The sequence below is a fragment of the Anser anser genome (genome assembly GCF_964211835.1).
Source record: "Anser anser genome assembly, chromosome: 19".
Taxonomy (NCBI): domain Eukaryota; kingdom Metazoa; phylum Chordata; class Aves; order Anseriformes; family Anatidae; genus Anser; species Anser anser.
Window position 1 is genome coordinate 13,888,956 of NC_139740.1, and position 22,439 is coordinate 13,911,394.

The following is a 22,439-nucleotide window of genomic DNA, read 5'->3' on the forward strand; positions in this document are numbered from 1 at the left end:
ACGCATTGCAGGAGCAGCGAGACCAGCCCTGCCCCATCCCAAAACCTCCTGGATGGGTCAAGAAAACCCCAGTCCTGCTGCAAACTGAGAGCTCGGTCTCTTCCTTCCCTCTGACCACGCTCAGAGCCTCAAGGGTCATCTTGGTCCCGCACCTCCAGCTCCTTCAGGCTCAAGCTCTTCGGAGCCGAGGCTGCAGAGGGCAGTTGCTGGGCTCAGAGGAAGAACAAAGCATGCTCTGAATCGCCAGGTTTGCCTGCGGAGGTGGTGGTTGGAAGTCACGCTACTAACATTTAAATACCCATTTGGCTGTATTTTTAGCCTGCGATGAGGCTACGGCTGGGAGATGTGTTTGGTTTTCTCATTGTTCTTTGAGCACACGCACCCAAACACAACACAAACCAGTCATCACCATTACCACCACAGGAGCAATTCTCCCCTCGCATTCCTCCGCACATTTCCACACCACGGCACACACCCACATCCCCAGGAGGGGGAAGCCAGCCTTCCAATTACAGCAATTAACATTATGTATATTAATAAATGAGCCTGGTTTTCCCAACAGGGTAACCTGCAGGGGCTTGTTGGCAGAGCTGGGAGGCCCTTTTTGCAGCAGGGGGTGGTGGATCACTGGCATTTGGGGATGAGGCCATGGGGGGGGGGGGGTGCTCCAGGAGGACCCCAGCACACATCCTGCCCTGGTGCAGGGAGAGGTGGTGGGATGGGACCACCATGTCCTCACCTGCCCCAGAGCATCAGCTCCTGCAGAGCCATGAACGAGCAAGCTGGGGAGGTGATGCTTGCTTTCCAACCGCCCGGTGCTTGTAGGAACCATGCCTGCACCTCGCCACCTGCACCCCCATAGCTGAACCAGGTCCCCCTGCACCCCCACGTGCTTCCAGCACACCCCCTTGGCTCAGGCAGGGAGGGAGATGGGCAATGCTGCAAGACCACCACCCAAACCAGCAGGACACACGCCTCCAATTCTCCCTCCTCCCGGGGCCAGGACCAGCACCTCTTCCACTCCAGCTTCTTCCTTTCTTCCCAGCCTGGGAGGCTTTTTTTTAATGCACAGGGTGGATGCAGGTCTAAAGGAGCTGCTTGCTCCAAGTCCTGCCCTTCCTCGTGGCCTTTCCAAATTCTTCACAGCCTGTTTTCCTTCTCCAGTTGAGAAAACGTGCAGCGAGCAAGACTAGACACAGGGAGAGGAAACGGTGGTTTACCCCAGCATCCAAGACAAATTATGCTGCTCGTTACACAAGCCACCTATTCCATCACCGGTTGCACGCAGACGATGGGGTAATTTCGCCTTCCCTCGAGCACAAACGAGCTGTCACACCACAGCCCCACAGGCAGCCTCTTCGCCCAGCACCGAGCTCGCAAACCTCTACCCTCCCTCGGGGAATTAAGAGAGGAGTTTAAGAGGATATCGCAAATTCATCCTAAAGTTTTCATGCAGTCTCCCCCTCCCCTTTCCGCCTGCCAGCACCCAGCCAGGATTGTCCCATCTGGTCCCCGGGGCCACCACGGCTCTGCCCACGCCGCTCCCCCCTCGCTGGGTTTCCATCTCTTGCTGCTCCCCACAGCGCAGACGATAATATCGCATTTTATATGGAAAGCACTAAAATGGGATCACACCTTTTAAAAAGATATTTCCACCTCGCTGCCTACAGCCAGCCTTTGCCTTTCCCTCCCCCCCTTGACCTCACTATCAGGCCTCTAAGCCTGTTTTAATTGAAAAAATGTGATTTCGGCTAATTGACAGCAGATGAGTTACACTGCAAGAAAGCACGGGAACATTTGATCAATTTGATTTATGGCAGCAGAGAACCAACCTTCCCAGGTCCCTGCATCCCACTTCCAGCCCTACTGCCAAAACAGCTCAGCTGGCAAAAAAAAGTAATTAGTGTTTAATTTCTTAATTTTTTTTTTTACCTTCCTTTTAATTGCTCTACATAAAAACCGTCCTAGAATTTTACAGCCTCCAAACCTACGTCCTGGTCCAGTCCTTCTTTGCTGGTTTTAATTAGGGCAAGACATGGCTGGCATGTTAATTTAAAGGGGGGGGGGACCATCAGACCATGCTCCAGGAAGGTTTTGCCATTACAAGCACCCAGCAGGTACCGACCTGCACAGTATGAGCAGGGGGGAGCAGGGACCCCCAGCATGCAGGAACAGCCTGCCCGACCTGAAGGCTCCTGCTCCCTGTCCTGATGGCAAGGTTTGACTTCTGCTCACCAGAAGCGAGCAGAGGGAGTTATTTCCAGCAGGAGAATTTCCTCTCCTTGAAGGCAACAGAAACACGAAGGCTTAGAGGTGGGGGGGAAAAAACAAGCTTAGCTTGGAGAATTTGCTACCAAGCAGCTTTGGGGCTAATCGACATTCCTGCGGGATTGGGGCTGGAGGCACCCCCGACGCTGCTGCTGCCTCCACAGAAGGGATTTGTTGGGATGCACGGCAGCACGCACCGAGTCCCCACGTGAACCTTGCAAGGGGCGCTCCCAAAGCATCCCCACCCCAACCAGGGGGACTCGCGGTGGTGCTGCCAGGCTGCATCCTCAGCAGGTACCGGGGGAGGGCAGGGCTGCAGTCCCCTGGAGCATCCTGGAGGGGATTCTCAGCTCTATCCCAGTTTGCACCCTCTGCTTTAGCCTACAGGGCCAGCTCCAAAGCCCGCACATGGTACTTAAGGCTCTAAAACCCAGCAGGGTTACATTAAAAACACGACTGGAGAGAATCTCCCTAGAAAAGCACGTTAGGATTAAAATAAACGAGAGGCATCCCCACAGCAATGCTGCAACCTGCCTGTACTGATTATTTTCAGAGGCGATGGGGGAGAGAACACTGCGAGCGCCACCAAACTGCACTGGGAGGTGAGTGGGAGCAGAGCACCCTTCCCCTTCCCTGCTCAGCCCTTTTGGCTGGCCTCAGCCAGGGCAGGGACCTTTTGCAGCCCAGGTCCCAGCCCACACCACCTCCTAACTTGACAAACATATTGTTACAGGTTTCAAGAAAGCCACGGGCAAGGCAGAAGTGAGAGAGGTGCCCAAGGGACAGCTAAAAAGCAAGCCTGTCCCTGGCAGGACACCGGCCCAGCCCATCGCTCTCGAGGGACCAGGCACCTCCCCAGAGAAACTCCTGTGCAGAAGGTAGGAGAGATGAATGAAGCCTGGGTGGACAAGGGAGAAGGGGAAGAAACAGCTGAGAAATACCTGATGTAAAAGGAAGGAGACATTCGCCTCCATTTCCTAAGCTTGGTCCTGCTTAGAAAATCTCGGGATTCCTGGAAAGGATTTTTCCAGGGGAAAACAGAGGATTAGGCCCTTAATGAACAGACAGCGGGCTTGGATTTGCTCAGCTGTGTTGTCTGAAGAACGAAAAACAATAATCAGCTATTTTGTTCCCGGGTTCAGCCCTCTTCGCACGCTAAATCCCTTGGCAACATCCCATCGACGCGATAGCTGAGGCATGCAACCCCAGCCCTGCTTATCTGCGGCTTACGCAGACCTCAGTCAAGTCCAGGAGCCCGGAGCAGCACGCAAGGACCCGAGAGGTTCAGCCTCACCCACCCGCCCCGACACCACCTCCTCGCACAGCAGAAGGAGCTCGGGCTCCCTGCATCCCGCTGCAGCTGCACAGCCCCAGCACGTGCACACAGCTCGGCCTCTGCAGAGGGCAGGTAACTGATACCAAAATAAGGGACACCTGCAGGGAGGCTCTGAGAACGGCTCAGAAAGCTGGGGGATCGTCAGGAGGGCAAAAAAATCACCCCCAGGTGCTGAGCCTTGCTCAAGGGTGTGCCTTGCTACAGCAAGGATTAAACAAGCCAGGGAAACTCTCTGCACCCCAACCCAAAAAGACACCTTGCAGAGACCAAGGGCACTGCCCCACAGAAAGCCTCTGCAGGTAGGGCTTGCCTCAAATTTACTTGGCAATGATAAATAGTCTTATTAATCACAGTCATCTGCATAACATGGCCCCAGGGAGCTCTGTAGGCACCCAGCATCCCTGGTGCTGAGCACACACAGGTGAGAGCCTCTGTCTCAAAGAGCTTTTACCTTGCCCCACAGTTCTCCCACCTGGTCTTGAAAGACCCAAGAGCTTAAAAAAAAATTCAAAAGCCTTCTTTACCCTTCTCACGTGCCATAAAAATTACCACACAACTTTTTGTTGTTTTGTCTTATGATCTAAAAGCCTGAAACTATAAGTTAAACCCAACTTTTTAAGCTTTTACACAGGAGTGGCAAGGGGACACAAGACCCCGTCCCAACCCAGCTGGCCACGTACAACAGAACTTTCCCTCTGAGGATGGGAGGGGAAAATTCCAGCATGGCAAGACCAAGGCCCCCAGACTCACATACAAATCCCACCTTTTGGATAGCTCCAGACCAAGCTTAACCCACTTTGTGCCCCCGGTGCACTCACCACTGCCCTTTCTTCCAGCAGCAGCAAGACGCAGAAGCTAACCACATTCCTCTTCCCCTTACAAGGCAGCTAACAACAAAACCCAGCATTTTAGGAGGAAAAAATAACAAGTTCAACCAACTCACCAGCCAGAAGAGCCCAGAGAGCAGCAGCTTCTCCAAAAGCAAGCCCCAAAAACTGCAGCAGCTGCTCCGTGCTCAATTTAAGGGGTGAAGCCCCGCTCCCCCCCCCCAGTCACCAACAAGGTGCACCTGAGCAGGGCAGGGACTTCGTGGGCAGGGGCTGCAAAATGCACCCAAGGGAGAAGGGGTTTGGGTTCTCCCCAGCTGTGCCGCCTGATGGAGAGCGCCGGTGCCTCCGTGGGGGTGCAGTGTGGGCAACGCTGGGTTTGTTCACTTGGTTTGTGCCTCTAAAAACTGAAATCGTCCGCTCTCGTTCATGAGACAAATGGTCGTGTGGGAGAGACTGGAGGAGCCTGGAGGAAGAAGTCCCAAATAATGCATGGGAGGAAAGACAGGAGAAATTCTGGCCCGGCCCCAGATGAGTTAATGTAAAGGCTCCCCTTTACTAGGCTTCAGATCTGGCCATTAAAGCTTCATTTTCTGATAGGGAGGTAACGCGCGTGCCCTCCTTAACACATAAAAAAAAAATAGTTTTATAGGTGAAAGGTGGGAAAACGCATCCCCAGCGAAGCCCAGCCGCCCTGCCCTGTCCCACTGGCACCCCCTGGAAGCCCCCAGGCTCTCAGCCGGGAGCAGCACAGCACCCAGCACAGCCCCGCCGGCCGCATCCTGCACACGCCTGCAGCCCCAGCCCGGCCCCGGGGCTGTGCAAACCCCACGGGTGCAGCCTCCAAACCCGCGCGCCGCCAGCACCGGCACCGGAGCAGGGCCTGGAAATTCCCCCGAGCCAGCCAGCGGCTCGAGCAGATGGGTTTTACGAGGCCCGGAGGAAAACTCACGGCTCGAAGAGCATCTCGAAGTGCCTGTAAACACGCACCAGATGCTGCAGGGACAGCTGAAGCGGGGCAGAGATAGGGATGGGAATGGAAAACTGCAAATGGGGGGAGCGGGGGCAGCCTCCCCTCCTCCTACCTGCAACAGCTCGTGGCTTCTAACCTTGTGTTTATTCAAACCAAAGCAAACAGTATTGACCACACGCTGCCCCCGAGCCTTCTGCATCCCCGTTGGACTCCGCTCCTGCTTTTTCCAAGCAGAAGGATGAAGAGCCTCCCGGATGGGGCAGGAGAGTGTCATTTGGGAAAATAAGCACAGGGGGCAGCTGCCAGCTCCGGGCTGGACCTACAGATCCGGCCACCAGCAGAAAGCTGCCCCGGGGCACGCAGCAGATCTGTAGGGAGGTGCTCGGGTGGGGGCCGGGGCGGCTGGAGCACAGCAAACCCAGGCAGCGCAGCACCCTCCTGCCATCACCGCCGGCTTCTGGTGGCGAGCCCCACAGGCTGGTGGCTGCACTTCCAAAAAGGTAAAAAAAAAAAATAACACAAAGGAAATATCTTTCAGCTTCCTTTGGAGCACACTGCTGTTGCAGGGAGGCAGAGGAGTCAACATCCGTCACCGTTGGGCAAAGGGAGGTGGAGAAGGATGTCTTTAACCACGCACAGTTCTGCCCAGAGGCACCGGGGCATGATGCCCCACGGGTTTGGGGGCTCCCCGCTCCTTGCCCACCGGTGTGAGCCCCCGCTGGAGAACCCACACGGGGGCAGGACCACTGCACCCCTGTGGCACAGACCCCAGCGGCCTCACGCTGCTCGAGGCCGGCCCGCAGCATCCCTCCCACCTGCACGTGCTGGTGCTGAGCGCACCCGGGGACCCCAGCAGGCGCTCAGCCCCTCGCAGGATCAGGCCTGAGCGAAAAGGGAGACGGAAACATTTCAAAAGAGCCCCCTTGAGCAGGGCTGGCTCAGCGCAGCGCACGCCCTTATCAGCGCCCATAGGCGCCAGGCGCTGCAGCGCACAAAAGGCAAAAGGCAGCCCCTGGGCCGAGCCAGCTCGCCTGAATATTTGCGTTTGGTAAAGCAAACTAATAAATCCCCGCGGGTTTATCCGTGCTTCCAGTTTGTATTTATTCGCACGGATGACAGGCGGGTTTTCCTGCTGGTTACACAGGTAAATAGCACTACAGCTCCCACACCCTTCCCCTTTTTAACGGCCTGGCTCTCTGTTTGCTCGCCGTCTCTAAACAAGCTGGAATTACACGACTGACCGACACCGAAGGCAAACAGCCTTTGAAGTCAATATTAGTTATGAGCTCGGAAAGGTCCGTGCCCGGGCGCTGAGCCCCCCCCCCCCCAGCACCCGCGCCCATCGGCAGCTCCGCACGGGCTGGGATCGACAGAGGGGCAGCCTTGGCGGGGAAGAGCCTTGACAAAGGATCCCAAAAGCGGATTTCCCCCAGCAGCGATGCAAATGATTTGCAACCCACTGCAGGGAAATGCAGTCACACGCGGCGGCTGTCCCCTGGGCACGGCTCTTTTTGGCCGGGGGCGTCGCGAGCATCGGCCACGGCATCCCCGGGGTGCACAGGGTCGGGGGTTTCTCTGCCTTCCCTGGGGGGAATTCAGCCTCCTTGCCCCTCAGCTCTGCCACACGGACGTCGCGGTGATTCGCACACAGCTTACAGCGGGGTTTGATCCCTGGCGAGGCCAGGTGCAGGAAATCCTGCTCGTGGCAACGTGACGCCAGCCGGCATCGCTTCTGGCGCGTTCCCTGCACGGGGGCAACCGCGGGTGCTGTCTCCTCAGACAGCCCAGGCTGTTTTTAGCAGGCGAGGGACATTACAAACCCCCAGCAAGCTGTGACAATGGCTCTCGGAGCTAGCACAAAAATCCAGGTTTGCCCCATGGATGGGAACCCCCCCCCCCAGGTTTGCCCTGGGCTGTTTCTGCTCACTGCTGCCTGGGGCACGGCCTCGTCTCCCTGGGAGCAGAAACTTCCAGGGGCAGAGCATCAGACCAAGGGCTGAGCGCCGCCTCGGCCACCCGCCGCTCCTGGGTGCACTTTCCTGCACCTCCGGGGAGGTTTCATTGATGCAAATGGATTTGCCGTCGCCATTTACCCATCATCACCAAACCAAACGCCAAGCGAAGTTCCCTACGTCCCTGCCCTTTGCTGTTCTCTCACCCAAGGGCATCACACCGTTCTTAAAGCTCTCCGAGGTGTTTCAGAGCTGGGTGCTGGTTTCGGAGGACCCAAGGCTGTGTGTTTCTGCCCAGGTTTCTGCCCCTTTGTCCAGCGGGCACCCGGGGTGCAGAGGAAGGCAGAGACCCCCCCCAGCTACAGCAGCCAGTTCGAGGTCGGATAAATCTGGATAAATTATTAATTAAAATATTTATCTCCCCACCGCAGCCGAACACCGCAACGCATTCACACACGCGCCTGAGGCTACTGTGCTTTTGAGATGAAAGGGCATCTTTTTTATAATGAAGACATAACTCTTAAAAAAAAAAAAATGGAAATCAAAGGAGATTTCCATTACATAAATATCTTTTTTATGTTACATTTCCACACGGCACCTTCCAGTGCTTCACATCAGCTCTCCAGGGCAGGAGGGAACACACAGTCCGTGGACAAGAAACAACATGACCGAAGGGGAATTAATTTGCATCTCACTTTTGGAGCAGGAGGCATGCGAGGGGTGGCCTGCCTGGTCGGGGGGTGATGGTTGAGGGTTGCAGAAAGGAAAGGGGGAAAGGACGGGGAAGAATTTTTTCTGCAAAGCAAAGACATGAAACTCTTGGCCTGGCTTCGCCAGGGCAGAGCAGCTTGCCAAAGCACCGGTTTCCTGTGCAATCAAACCCGTCCACTCGGCAGCCCCGCGATAGGGCCATGATGTAAGTGTGGCTGAGCCAAGGCAAACGGAAAAGAACAGCGAGCACTCAGAGAGGCGAAGGATTTTATTAAGCCGTTTAATTGTTTCTGGGGGTGACATTTTTCCCCGTCCTGACATTCCCCTCGCTGCGGCTTGGCCCCGTGCCCCCCCCCAGCCCCTCCTCGTCCCACGGGGGATGTGGCAGGGAGGAGGATGCTCAGCCCCGGGGGCAGCCGGCGACTCCTGTACTGCACCAGGCGGGCACCCCCATGGGTGACACACGGCCGTGCAATGCTGGTGACACAAGGGAACACTCTCCCAGACAGTTCCAAACCCACAGCATTGAGGCTGCCGCCTCGGTCCTGGCACGCGGCTCCTCCGGAGGCTTTCGTCCCTCTGCAGGAGACCGCACTTGGTGCTGCGGGCTGGGTCCAACCATCCTCCTGAAAAGCCCAAGATCACGAAAAGAGTCAGAAGGAAGAGCAGAGGGGTACAAAAAAAAAAATAAAATAAAATTCCACAGCTGCTTCCTTGGAACCGGGCAAGCGCTTGGTCCTTCACAGGGGAAAAATCGGAGCTACTGTTTGACCTGAGGGCACTTAGCCATCCAGCCCCACGTATCCGGCCTGGAAGCCGCCCGGCCAAGAGGAGAATTTGCAGAGCCCAGCGGGGAGCAGTAATTCAGTCATCTCTGCCCTGCGTGGGAGCCAGCGGAGCGAGGTCAGTGCGGGAGGACCCCTCGCCGAGCGGGGCCGTGAGTCACAGCGAGCGCACGCTGGGTGGCTGCGCCGGGGCTGTTCCCATGGCCGGTGCCGGGTGCAGGAGCTCGCCACGGCCCCGGGTGCACCCTGCTCCCCTGCTGGGTGCCAGACGTGTCGTGCTGCCTCTGCTTCTCCTCCCTCTGTGCTCGCAGCTGAAGCATCCCATCCTCGGCTGCGTGGCCGCGGTCCCTGCGGCAGCGCCGTGGCTCCCCTGTCAGGTGCCCGCACCCCGAGCCGTCACCACGGACCCTGCGAAGGAAAACCACAGCGTTAGTGGGAGGAATAACGGTTGGGCGTGATGAAGCACATCGTGATCCCTCTTTGTTAGCAAATTAAGTCTTTGCAGGGATGAATAGAAGGGGAGACACCCACCAGCCCCTCGGAGAGCCGCTCTGCAAAGCCACCTTCAGCATCACACCCGAAATTCGGCAGCAACGCAGAGGCTGGAGCCCTCCCCGTGCCCGGACCCCCAGGGCCTGCACGCACCCGCTGCAGCCCCAACAGCCACGTGTAGCACAAGGGTGAGTAGGAGACAGACAAGGGCCGATGGAAGACAATCAAACGGTAATTTCCATGGGGCCGACAAAGCCACAGCACCGGGGAGAGCACAGGGAGGGAAAGCTGCTCCTGGTGCTTGTGTGCCAGCGGCCGATAACGCGCTGCAGCGCTGCACGGGGCCGGCAGGAGCAGCTTCTTGGAGGAGGCCAGGGAGGCTGCAGCCCTTTAGACGGAGATGGATAACAGTCTGACAGCACATGCTGTCACCAGCACGGAGATGGAGCTCGTTTGGCCTCCCTGTCCACAGGCTCCCCACCTACAAGTCTCTCGGATCAGCTGCGCCGCGCTGGAGGACCCAAACTCCACTGCTAAGTATGTTACAACCAGCTCCTATTTGGCTCACACAAGCTCTTTGCCCACTTGGGCAGCTTAATCATCATTTGCTGTCCTCTGCTTCTCCCCGTTCCCTCCACAAGACCATTAAACAGGTTGTCCACCAGGCAAACCCTGCCCAAGCCCCCAGCCCGCTCCAACATTAACTAGGGGTGCGCAGGAAGAAGGGAAGAGCTTTCTGCTCACTTATCATGCAGCACTTATCATCTGTTAGCCTTGGACCTCGCAAGGAACGTGCAAGCAGGATTGGCACCTCCTGGCCGAGATACCGAGCCCCCAGAAATGCTGCACAGGGGCACGAGCAGCCCCCGGTGCCTTCCCCCGGTGCCGGGCTGACAGTCGGCTCTGGGGGAAAGAAGCAGCGCAGTGTCTCCGAGTTTGCAAAGTGTCCCTGGCTCTTGTAAATGTGTTAAAAAATAAAACCCTTTAAGAGCTTCCAGATGTTCTGTTTATGTTGTGGTGTTACCCAGCTTGGCTCTCCCGAGGCCAATACACAGCCTCAGTGAAATCGCAGCAGCCGAGGGGGGCGGCGGGGAGGGCAGGGGGAGGTCCGAGCCCTTTTCCTCCGCTTTCCCCCCACTTCACCGTTAACTCCCACGCTGCTGGCGAGCACACGGAGAGCGGCTGCGAATCCTTCCTGCCTGCCCAGGCACCTCCGGGGCTTTACCGTCAGCACACCCGGTGCTGCCGGTGGCACCGCAGGGGCACCCAGAGCCCACCGGCACGTGCGGAGCGAGCGGGTCCCGAGGGTCCAGCCCTCGGCGCAACGGCACCATCCCAGAGGAGGACCACCGAAGCCACCCTGCTGCCAGCGCAAAGATGTGACGGGGCAAAAAGATTTGTCAGCAAGCGCTGGGCGTAGACGCACACGCACACATGTAGACGTGGGTGCATAAAGCCCGGCTCGGGACTCTTTGCCCAGGGCGTTGCAGGTACAGCGCTGCGTTTGAAGTCCCGGTGAGCGAGCTGCGTGGCTGGCAGCAATCAGGGCTCCATAAAGCCGCGCTATCGCCGCTCTGCGCGCAGGCTCTGATGTGTTATCTGCCCGGCCCGAGCCAGGGCAGGGCAGGAGGGCGCTCATTCGTGCGGCTCGTTTGAAAAGGTGTTAGCGCCGGAGATCAAAGCCGCTTCCTGATGCGCTCCCCTCCCCAGAGAGGCCATCGGCCAGCGAGGCTGGGGACACCACAGGATGGGGACACTGTGGGATGGGGACACTGCGGGATGGGGACACTGCAGGATGGGGACATTGCGGGATGGGGACATTGCGGGATGGGGACACCACGGGATGGGGACACTGCGGGATGGGGACATTGCGGGATGGGGACATTGCGGGATGGGGACACCACGGGATGGGGACACTGCAGGATGGGGACATTGCGGGATGGGGACATTGCAGGATGGGGACACCGCGGGATGGGGACACCACGGGATGGGGACACTGCGGGATGGGGACACTGCGGGATGGGGACATTGCGGGATGGGGACACTGCGGGATGGGGACACTGCGGGATGGGGACACTGCGGGATGGGGACATTGCGGGATGGGGCACCGCCGGAGCCCCATGGGACCATGAAGAAGCCCCCGTGCAGCCGCATCTGCTGCAGCCACGGAGATGAAGATGCTGAGAACAGGATCGGGCGTCCTGCCCTGGTGGCTGCTGCAGGACGTCCTCCTGTCCTTGTCTCTGCCCACATCGGGGACGTTAGCCTGTCCTCACCGTGTGGATCACTGAAATGCAGCCCGGGCAGGCTCGCTGCCATGCAGGTGCCCCAGTTTAACCACACAGCAGATGACAGCACTTCGTTTTGTCCCAGTGGCACCCTGCTGAGGGACCGTCCTCCCCGTGCCTTGGTGACCACCCCAAACCCCGCTCGGAACAAGCCTTCCCCCTTCCCCACCATCTGCACATCCTCAGCACTAAACCTCCACGGAGGGCAACGTCCCAGGTGCGGTTCTCTTTCTCCCCGGGCCGGCTGCAACCCCCAACCCTCAATATCCCCGGCGAGGCATCATCTGCTTCCCTCAGCCCTGGACCGCTCCGGCCCCGGGAGGACGAGCAGCGGCGCAGCCAGGCCACCCACGGCGAGCCCCGCGCTCCTCCCCGCAGCCCCGCTCTGGTTTTCTCCTCTCTGCGAGCCCACTGAACCCCCCGAGGAGAGCAGGGGAGCTGTCAGGCACCGAACGAGGGCACGGGGCTGCCTCCACGCTCAGCGGCAGCCCGGGAAGGATGGCACATCTGTCCAGAGCAAACAGAGGAGGAGGCAGAATTACAGCAGTAATGATGAGCGGTGTGTTTCTGTACGGGGAGCTGCCGCCTGCCCCGGCCCCCCCCCCGGCACGGGCTTGCAAGGAGCAAAGCACAGGAATAGAACTGGGGCTTTTGGCTCCAGAGGATGAGAGCGTCGCATCTCCAGACATCTTGAGCACAAACTGTGTAGGCAGCAAAGCCAAACAGGAAAGGAAACCAACAGACAGGGAAACGATTCTGGCAGCGCTCACGTTATGGCTCGCTCGGCTCCCATCAGCTGGAAATACCTCCCTGCTGCTCCCTCTCCCGGGTGTCCCTCCCTCAGACCCCTCGCCCTGCTCAGACATGCCCCAGTTCCACTTGTACTGTCGAAACACTTCCCATCTGCTGGGCTGGATTCAGAAAAATGCAGCCAGAGAGCAAGAGCCTGTTTGCAGCAACTGGTCCCAGCACAGCCGTGCCAGCACCTCGTCGCGTCGGGTCCCGCACCTGGACCCAGGCAGCGCTCAGCCCGGCCCCGAACCCCTGGAAAGAGATAGGAAAGGTCTAAAGAGGCCGGGTCAGTGCAGGGGAAGGGGGGCCAGGAGACGTTAAAGGACGTGCAAAGCGATGGGGCTGTGTCACCGACACCTCCAAAGCGTGGAGGTGGCGGAGGACGGGGGCGTGGAGCAACGCAGGCGGGTTTCTGCTGCGCCCGCCGCATCCCGGCCAGCGCTTCGAGCCCGGCGTGGAAGCTGAGAGACGGAGGCTTATTCACATGCCCCGACGTGCTTAATGACCAAAGTGCTCTTCAGTGAACCCAGCGACGGATTGTAAAATAAAGTCAATGAGGCAAGTGGATTAAAGAAAAAAAAAAAGCAAAAGATCCGAGAGATGAAACAGAGCCGTTGAGTCACAGCCCTCGCCTGCCAACCCGCTGGGTCCTCCCGAGCTTTGCCAGCCTCCAGCACCCCAGCAGCAGCCCAACCTCCTGCAAACGGCCTGCCCAGCACAAGCGACCCGCAGGCACGTAGGAGCAGGATGCGACCCTGCAGCTGCCCAGGGACTCATTCTCTGTCCCTCATTCTCTGCTCATTTACACGTCCCTGCTGGAGGTGGGACCCGTTGCAGCCCGTTCCTCCTCCCCTCCCGCCCGTCTCCTCCAGGCCCCCTCGTACCAGCAGCGATCCCCCCCCACCACCCCCGGCCGCTCCGTGTCCACGTGCCAGGATTTATTTTCGGATGGCAGCGCTGTGAACCAGCCCGTGCTCGGGCTGTGTGTGAACCAACACAGCGGGCTCAGCCCAGAGCCCACTCGGCAGCAGAGGCTGCAGCTTCACTGGGTGCACCCTCCCTGCACCCTTGCAGGATGCGACCTCCCTGCTGCAGCGGCTGCCTGGGGGCTCAGCGCCGCTGCAGGGTGACCCCAGCCCCAGGTGCACACCCCGTCGGGTCCCTCCAGCTCCTCCGCCACGCTGTGGCAGGGGACGTGCAGAGGTGACAACCGGGGGGGGTGACCTGGTGTGGGACCTGGGGACCCCTGGGGGAAAGCTCTTGACCTGCTGCCTGCTCCACCAGCAGTGCTGTGAGACGTGTCACAACCCAGCACGGTGCGTGTCGGGGCATCCCGCATCCCGCACCGCCGCAGGGGGTGGCACAGGGCTCCAGGGAGGGCTGGGGCCGGCCCCCAGGACCCGCGGCCACCCTGGGCAGCTGGGACCCCCCGATTCCCACGGGTCTGGCCCAGCCGTGGATGGCATCGCACAGCTCCATCTTGTGGAAACGGCACGCTTCGGCTGCCGGCACAGGGCCATGGACCACCACCGTGGGGTGGGGGAAGCCCAGGCCAGCGCATGTGTGGGGGTGCAGGGGTGACCCACCAGCACCATCCTCTCCTCCAGCAAGGACCTCAACAGGGGCCCTGAACCCCAGCCCGGGGATCCCACCGAGACCCCCAGGGCAAGGAGAACAGGAGCCCACCAGCAACCAGCCCTTAGCAAAGCCTGTACGGCCCCCCCGTCCCACGCTGCACCCGCTCCGTGAATACACACGCGATGAAAGCTCAGCACCCGGAGCAGCGGGAAAAGCACCCTTGAAACGGATCGGTCCCACCCGAAATCTGAGCGACGCAGGGAGAAGCCCACAGGTGGGAAGGGAACGCTGGGTCCATCGAGCTCCCCAGCCGCTCCCCTCGCTGGACACCCACCTCCCCGCCCTGCCTCTCGGATGTTTCCCTGGGGCAGCCCCTCCCGCACCCCCTGGGGTTTTGCTACCAACCCCACGGCCCCACTGCAACGCAAACGCGTTCTCGTTCAGCCACCGGGCCCCCTGCTCCAAGAGCCACCCCAAATCCCAGAGCTTTTCCCTCCAGAGGGATTATCTTCACTTAACAAGTTAACCATCGGATGCAGAGGCCTCGCCAAAATCCCGGCCGGCCTCCGAATAGCTGTCATTAAAAACTCCTTCAGCTAGAGGAAGCGAAGCGGGCGCTCTGTTCCCATGCCGCCCTTTCTGGGAAGGCGTTAATAAATAACCGCGTCCCAGACAGGTGCTGTCGGCTTCGCCGCGGAGCTGCTGCTCGCCTGCCGGTGAGTCAGTGCCCCGACACCCCGCACAGCGCCCTGAATCACGGGAAGACAGCGCCCGTAACCAAACACACGCTCGCCTCTCCTCTGGGCGCTCCACCCTGCCCCCGGGGCGCAGCGGAGGGGGATGCTCGGCGCCGCTGCGTGGGGTCAGGCTGCAGGAGACCCCCCCCCCCCTCCGTTGCTCCTGGCTACGTACCCCAAAAGAATTGAAGGGTATTCATTGCTTAGAGCTTGCTCTAAGATCCGACACCCCCAAAAAACTGACAGCGTTGAGACGCGGCAGCCCCAGCTTGCAGAACGCACCCTGCACCCGTTGCCAGCGCTGCGGCAACCTCCTGGTCTCAAAGTGGAGGAACAAAAGGGAAAGGCTGGGACTGCAATGTGTCCCACAGGTCCCAGACAGCCACTGCTCTTTGCCAGCTGGGTACGGAGGTGCTCAGCCCCCTGGGATGCTCTCAGCACCGCCAGGAGCACCACAGCCACAGGCACTCAGGGCACGGCACCTGCTGCAGCCCAGGACATCGCTCTCGGGAACAGGTGCGGGTTTCCTCCCCAAAAACCAGCCCCAATCGACCCGCCGAGATCTCACACAGGCACTCACCCCAGAATAAGCAATAAAAATGCACCTTTTCCCTCCCCAGCAGAAAATTCCCCAGCAACTTTCTCCTTGCACACCCACTCCCCCTGGCTGGGGGGGATGAGCGGGGCTCCATCCCTGGCTCTCCCTGGCAACTTTTCCCCTCCCTCCCAGTGCAACAAGTCCATTCTTTCTTTAAAGCAGCGTAAGTGTCACGTTGAGACCGACAGGCAGCTGAAAGAACGAAGCAAGTCTGATTCTCCTTCATTTTGGAAGCACAAAACGATGTCAGGGCTCGGAAAACACCAGCTCTCGGGAGAGGCTGGAGGCAGGTTTCACGCAGGCTCTGGCACCCGCTGACAGTTCTGGCTCCTTTATTAAAAGCATCCCCAAAGTGATAACCCTCTGACAGATGGATTGATGGGCCTAAGCAGCAACACGATGTTCCCCGAGCGTGAACTCTGTTTACCTCCCCGCATTTTTGCTTCTGCTGCCGGCACTCCGGCGGTCCCCCACGGCGGGCGGGCAGGAGCCGAGCAGCTGCCAAGCAGCTGCCTTTGGTCCCTGCCGCCCGCGGGAGCCCCCGACGATCCCACCCATCCCTGGGCTTTCCTCGGAGCGAGATCTCCACCCGCCGCGTGCTCCAGCGGAGGAGCAGCAGGGGCTGCTGGCACTGCAAGAGAGGCCCCGGTGCATTAATGCCAGGATTCGACCCCATCCCGAGGCCCTGGGGCTCCTCAGGGGCATTGGGTCCACGTGATGGAGAGCAGAGGGCTGAGCTCTCCGGGCTGCGCAGACAGCTCTGAGCACCTCGGGCTGCCCGAGCAGGAGCTCCGTGACCTTGACGTCCACCCCAGTGCTCTGCCAACGTCCCCCGGGGCTGCTCTGCCTCCGAGCAGAGCCACGCAGGGATGGATTCCCAGGATAAAGGGGGATTAAAGGGGCGCAGAGCCCTCTCCTCGCACACCTGCAGCCTCCTCCTCACCCTGGGAGCCCTGCACTGGCACACGGGTGGGGAAAGCTCCGCGAAGCCCCCCCCTTGCTCTGGCTGCAGGGAGGCGGTGGGTTCAGCCCACAACCTGCCTGAGCGCCCGGGGGACTTCGAAGTCCTCACACCGGGGTCAGGATGTTTTCTGGAAAGCTTCGCAGCAGGGAGCGTCCCCAGACAAGGGTGCCAAAAGCACCCACACTCGAGTCCTGCCCTCGCTGGAGGCAGGATCCGTCCCGCCAGCTCCTGCTCTCTGACACCTGCCCGGCTGGGGAGAGCAGGGAGGAAAAAACCACCGGGCTGCACATTTATTATGCAGCCTTGAGCTGATTTCTATCCCCGGGGATTACCAATTTAAGCAGTGTTTTTTCCTGTGCTGACCCTAAGCTGATTAATTCCCTGTGCCCCCCCCCCCTTCCTGCTCCCCCCTTCCCTTTGTGTGCAAAGACAGGCGCATCGAATGCTGGCAAAGCGTGCCAAGGCAGGGCTGGGGGGGGGACAGCAGGACCACGGCCTCCCGGACAGACACACAGCCACAGCCCCCCTGCCAAGCACCGGTGCTGAGCAGGGCAAGGATGCTCCCAACCCTGCAGCGGGCCAAATCCTGCCTCCCCTAGAGAAATATGCGCCCTCTCATGCTGGTTGCGCAGTCGGGTTTGAACCACATTTTTATTTTCTTTCCCCGCTGCAGGAGGGGAAAAACACCCACAAATCCCAGCCGATCAGGATGAGGCCCATCGGCACCGCAATGGAAAAAAAAAACGAGCTTGAACCAGAGACAAAGGACATTCATGGAGCCTCAGCCAGGAGCGAGGGAACTTGCCCTGGCACGATCCAGCCCTCGCCTCCTCTCCCCGGCGCCGTCACTCGCGGCGGCGCACAGCCCAGCGCGACACCCAGCACCGGGCACCAGGCTGAGCTCTGAGCTAGAAATCGGGGGGCTCGGGGGGCTGCCAACGCTGCAGCTCTCGGGGGGCCTCCAGGGAAACCCGCAGGGTGGTGGCTGCGGGGCTGAGAGGTGACACGGAGCTCAGGGACAAGCGGGGAGAGCCGTCACCACCCGGCTGTGGCAGGCAGGGAAAAGCCACGCAGGCGCCTGGTCCATCAAGGAGACAGGTCCCCAGCGGGGCTGCCCCAGCTCCCGGCATCTCTCTCCCAGAAAAAAAAAACAGGCTGAGGTTAGCTTTGGCTCCCGGAGCGGCGAGAGCTTCACTCTTTGCCACCCGACGGCAGCTCCAGAGCCATGCATCCATCCCTGCAGCCACGCATCCGTCCCCACCACGGCTGGCCCCGTGCCCGCGGCCCCGCTCTGCCCTCCCGCTCCTCCTCGCCGCCCCTTCCCCTGCACCAGAAAATTTCCCAGAAGAAGAACCCCCGGTGATTGCCCCGGAGCACAGAGCACAGCCGTAGCAGGAGGCGGCTGTGCCAAACCATCGCTCCCACGCACACAGACACGAGCACGGCCAGCCTCGGCGTACAGCGGGAGAGCCCAGAGCACACCCAGCCCCATAAGAAGGTAATTATACAATACGTGGCGGTAAATTAGCACAGCAAAACACTGCTTAATTCTCACAACGGACTTCAGCGCCGGATCAAGAGGTAAAATTACCTCTCAGCCGCAGGGAGACGGGCCCCCAGGTCAGGATTAGGGTTTGATGCTGAGACAGGGGTGGGAGGCTTCGGGAAGTGTCCTCAGCCGAAATGCGGCCTTTGGGGAAGTTGGGCAGTTTGTCCCTCCTGGATGCTTAGCACGAGGCCGGAGAGCAGCAACAAAAATTCTGTATGTGCATAAATCAGCGCAGAAGTCAGAGCCATGGACACACTGCTCTTTTGTTTTCAAGTGGTAACGCATAAAAACTGGATTTCTTTTTTTATTTTTTGTTTTTGAACTGCTAAATTTAAATGATTTCCCTGCAAGAGGAACAAAAAATGGCCACAAAACAACTGAGCCTTGCAGTCCATTCCACTCCGAGGACACTCAGCTGAAAGAACAAAATAGCCCCCGCTCCAAGCCCCCACCCAAAAACCCACCTCACCCGAGAAGCCCCCCAGGGAGCAAGTTACCCCCCCGTCCCCGAACCACGGGGACATCAGGTGCAGCAGTGTGACAGAGCCCCCATCTCCCTGCTCCAAGGGGCTTAAAATGAAAGGGAAGAAGCGTAAGAAGGTCTTTGTATCTTTTAATTCAAATTTGCTGAAAGCGCAGGGGAAAAAAAAAAAAGGCAAACTTTTCAAAAATATTCCTAATACACTTCCAAAAAAACCAAAGTTTTTGTTAGTCTAAAAGCCCCCACTAACCCAAACCCATCACTGAGAACTCTGCGAGTGAAACTGAGCCATGCGTGGTGGGGTTTGGGACTGTCTGGCCTCAACGCCTCCATCACACCACGTATCCCGTGGGTTATGGGATGTGGTGGGGGCCGGGGCTGGCCCCGCACGGCCGCCTGCACACCGATGCTCCCCCAGCCCCGGGGCCGGGACGGCGGCCGTGCAAGGCTGGCGAGGAGCTGGGTCCTTCTTCCCTTCATTGCTCCGAAACTCGGTCCTGGGATTGGGAAGGTTTAAGGGACACGTGGCGACCCCCAGGACTCGTGTCAAGGCCCCCGGGCGCGTTCCCAGCAGAAAGGGAAGGGAACAGCGCGCTCAGGCGGAGGCAGCCTCGGCGGTGACCTGGGGGAAAGGGCAGGCGGCAGCGTGCTCAGCCCGGCCTTTCCTAGAACCAGGCAGGAATTTTTCTGAAACCCTTTCTCGATTGGAAAAGGCCAACTGCTTGAGACTTAAACTTTACGCAGGATTATAGAAATGTAGGTCAGGAAAAAAGCGGCCAAGTGAAAAGCTCCTTGTTCCGCGCCCGACCCAGCGCCCCGGCCCCACCGCGCTCCTCCCTGGGCACCAGGCTCGGGGAGGGCCCGGCTCCAGTGCGACGTGGATCCAAAAAATGTCCCCAGCCTTGGGGTTTCCTGAGGCAGAGAGGCCGTTTCTGCTGTGCTTGTGGACGGAGGACATCAGCAGCGCTGCTGCGGTGGGGCTCGCGGTGCCAGGGCACGCTCAGCCCGCCCCAGCTTGCCATCCACGGGGGAGACACCGCTTTTGTACAATTTCTACGTCTTTCCCGGTGATTCCAGGCACTCCGCTGTTCAGTTTAAGGCACAGACCACAGCAGAGAGCACCCTGATCTGATCACCAGGACAAAACCAGGCTGGCATTTCCGACGTGGCCTGGTGTAAGGCAGGGAGGGGAGAGCCAAAAGGCACCAGAAGCCGAGGTCTGAGCACCAGGCAGTGCCACCAGCACCCCGACAGTGTCCCAGTGTTTCATCACAACTAACGGGGGCATGAAGGCAGCGAGTGCCACGTGCTCTGCTAAGGAGTCCAAAAGCAACAAAGAGCTTCAGATTTAGTCCGTAAATGTGAGGACATTGCCCTGGCAGGGGGTGATGCTGAGCGGACCCTTGGGATGCATCCCGGCAGGACCAAGCCCTGCACCGCGCGCAGGGACGCGGGTCCACACGGCCGCACGCCCCGAGAGACATTTTCAGGCACAACAAAGACCGTGCATAAAAGACAACCAGGATTTAAAACCGGGGCTGGAAGCAGAGTTTCTACACTCGCATGGCCGGGAACCCATGGAGGCTAAGCAGCGACATCTCCCCTTCTTGCTGGCCAACGTCACAGACACATAAAAGCAGGTTTTCACAGAAAATCACCCTTCAGAATGGATGAGCGCCCCTGCCAGAGGAGCCCGGGCTGCCCTCTCGAGCCGTGGAATAACTGATTCCTTTTCAACACCTCCCAGTATCGCGGCTGTAATTTACAGGGCTCGTTTAAGCACACGCGGCCGTGCCTGAGCTCAGCGCCCACCGCGCAGGCACCAGCACCAGCCTCTGAGCTCACGGCCCCCCACAGCCACGGCCACGTTCTGCAGTTCGGTTTTGTTTGCTTTAATTGAGAAAGGACCAGGGGGAGAAAAAAAAAAAAGAGAAAAAAAAAAAGAAAAAAAAAAAGAGAAACCCTTCTCCCACCCCCTCGGTTTCATTTTTCAGGTGCCTTGATTTATTGATTGGCTTATTCCCTTTTAATAGGCTCTCCCCACCGGAGCCGGGGCATTTCCTGCAGGAGGGCTGCCCACGGGGGGCACCCCGAGCAGCCCCTCCTCGCAGCACCCCTCGAGGGGGTCCTGCCTTTACACAGCCCAGCTTGGGGCCTCTCCTGCCCCCAGCAGTGAGACCCCCGGTACCCTCACATTTTTGGGCAACCCAAAAGGAAGTTGGTTGCTGCTGCATCCCTCTCCGGACGTCCCATGTCCACAGGGTCGCATCCTGGCCCTGCTCAGCACCGCCGTGCAGGCAGCTTTGGGGCTGCCAGGGCCCTGCCTCCAGCTCACGGCACTCAGCATAGGCAGGGCCACAGCAAAGAGCTTCCAAGAAAGACATTTTCATGCAATAACGGAAGGATCGCAGACATAAAATATGATTTTTTTTTTTACAGCTACTCCCACTTGATGTTGTTTTAAAATCCAACCTCATTCCTCAGAAACAAGATACCGCCAATGCTCCAAGAAACCCACCCTGCAGCAAGTGGGTGGTCACCCCACAGCCACGAGCATCACGACGACAAACCCCGTGGCAATCAGCACGATTGGACCTGAACACCCAGGGGATGTGGAGAGCTTGCAAGAGATGCTTTCTGTTTATATATGTTTGAATTTCCTCAAATCGCCTTCATTTTGGAACACGAATATGTATTTCTGTGTGCGATATATAAATTAATGGGGTTAAGGTTTCAGAGGTTGCTCTCACGAGAGCCGACATCCCCAGCAGCACGCTGCAGGGTGCAGGTGGGCCTCTTACACCCCCTGCTTACCCCGTCCTCCTGTTGTGCCTCATGGTGGAAGGCACCAAGCAGGGTTGGGAGGGGAACCCAAAGGCAGAACGACTTCGTCTCGGCCCCATTCCCGGGGCAGGGAAGGGGAGCAGACACCCCCAGGCAGGCCGGAGCCAGAGGAAGGCGAGAGGAGCCCGGGCTGTGCACCACTGCCCAGCCTTCCTCCCTGCCCTCCTCCTCCTCCCCTGCTCCCACGCCTTGGCCATGGTCCAGGGCACGGTGCCCACAGGGACAATTCCCAGCAGATGAGATCGACATCTCATTTAATTAAATTTTCCCTTTTAGGTCAAAACAAGAGGACTCAGGGCTGCAGGAGTGGGGCAGGCCAGCCGCAGGCCTCGGCCTGCTGGGCGCACTCCCAGGTGGGACACAGAGGCCGAGGAGAGGCTTTGGAAGGGCTCCTGGGACAGCTGGGGACCTTTGGGTCCATGGGAAGGGAGGATGCATGAAAACCCATCTTTTACTGATGGTGATACGCGTGCAACCCAGCTGACCCATCCCATGCTGGGAAGGGCTCAATGAAACAAGTTGTGTGGGGTCGGACCCCATGGTTTCCCAGCTTTCTGGTCTCTGCTCTGCAGGTTTAGGTCTAGGTCTGGACCAGGCAGTCATCTGGGAGACAGACTCCGACCCCATTACCCATTAAGAGGAGCCAAAAACCACATTGCAACGCACAGGACCTCAAGCAACAAGAGTAAGGGGGGAACTGGAAATCCATCCCCTCTGCATCCCTTCACCAGGCCCTGTAACAAAAAGGAAAGCCAGCCCAGTCTCCAGACATTCAAAACCCCCTGAAGCCCTCCTTGGGATGATGCTAAACCCATCTGGGTGCCAGAGCAGACCACCAGCTAGGCTCTCAAGGACCAGAGAGGGCACAGAGAAGGGGCCATATCCCCACCGACCAGGCCCACGAGGTCCCACAGCCACCTCGAGGGCCACCTCTTGCGAGCTGTGCAGGAGCGGCTGCGTCCCCCCACTCCCGCCTGCCCCCTGGCACATCTCCACCGGTTCAGCCTGGGTAAAACTGCTCGAAGCCACGTTTTTCATCGGCACGGCAAGCAGGCTTGGCCTCGCGACAAGCAGGGCTTTTTTAAATAATATATATATCAGTCTAGCTACGCTGCTGGCTGAGCCCCAGATGACTGCAACTGGGGCCAATCCCCAGGATAAACACAGCCTACCTGGGTTTGTAAGTGCCAGAAGCATGTAGGCACCATGCGCGATCTCTTATATAAACAGCACTGCAAAAACAGCCCTGAGCGCTGTAGGAACA

The 22,439-nt window shown here is 59.0% G+C and overlaps 1 protein-coding gene across 2 annotated transcripts in view; it reads right to left on the reverse strand.

Annotated features, from left to right (window-relative positions):
* The window catches only part of LOC310883956 (uncharacterized protein), a 190,642-nt gene that overhangs the window by 130,852 nt on the left and 37,351 nt on the right, over window positions 1-22,439 (reverse strand). For both annotated transcript variants that reach the window (XR_014573964.1, XR_014573965.1), the window contains one exon: window positions 4,548-9,260. The gene's annotated coding sequence lies outside the window, so the exon portion shown is untranslated. The remainder of the gene's footprint in view (window positions 1-4,547; window positions 9,261-22,439) is intronic.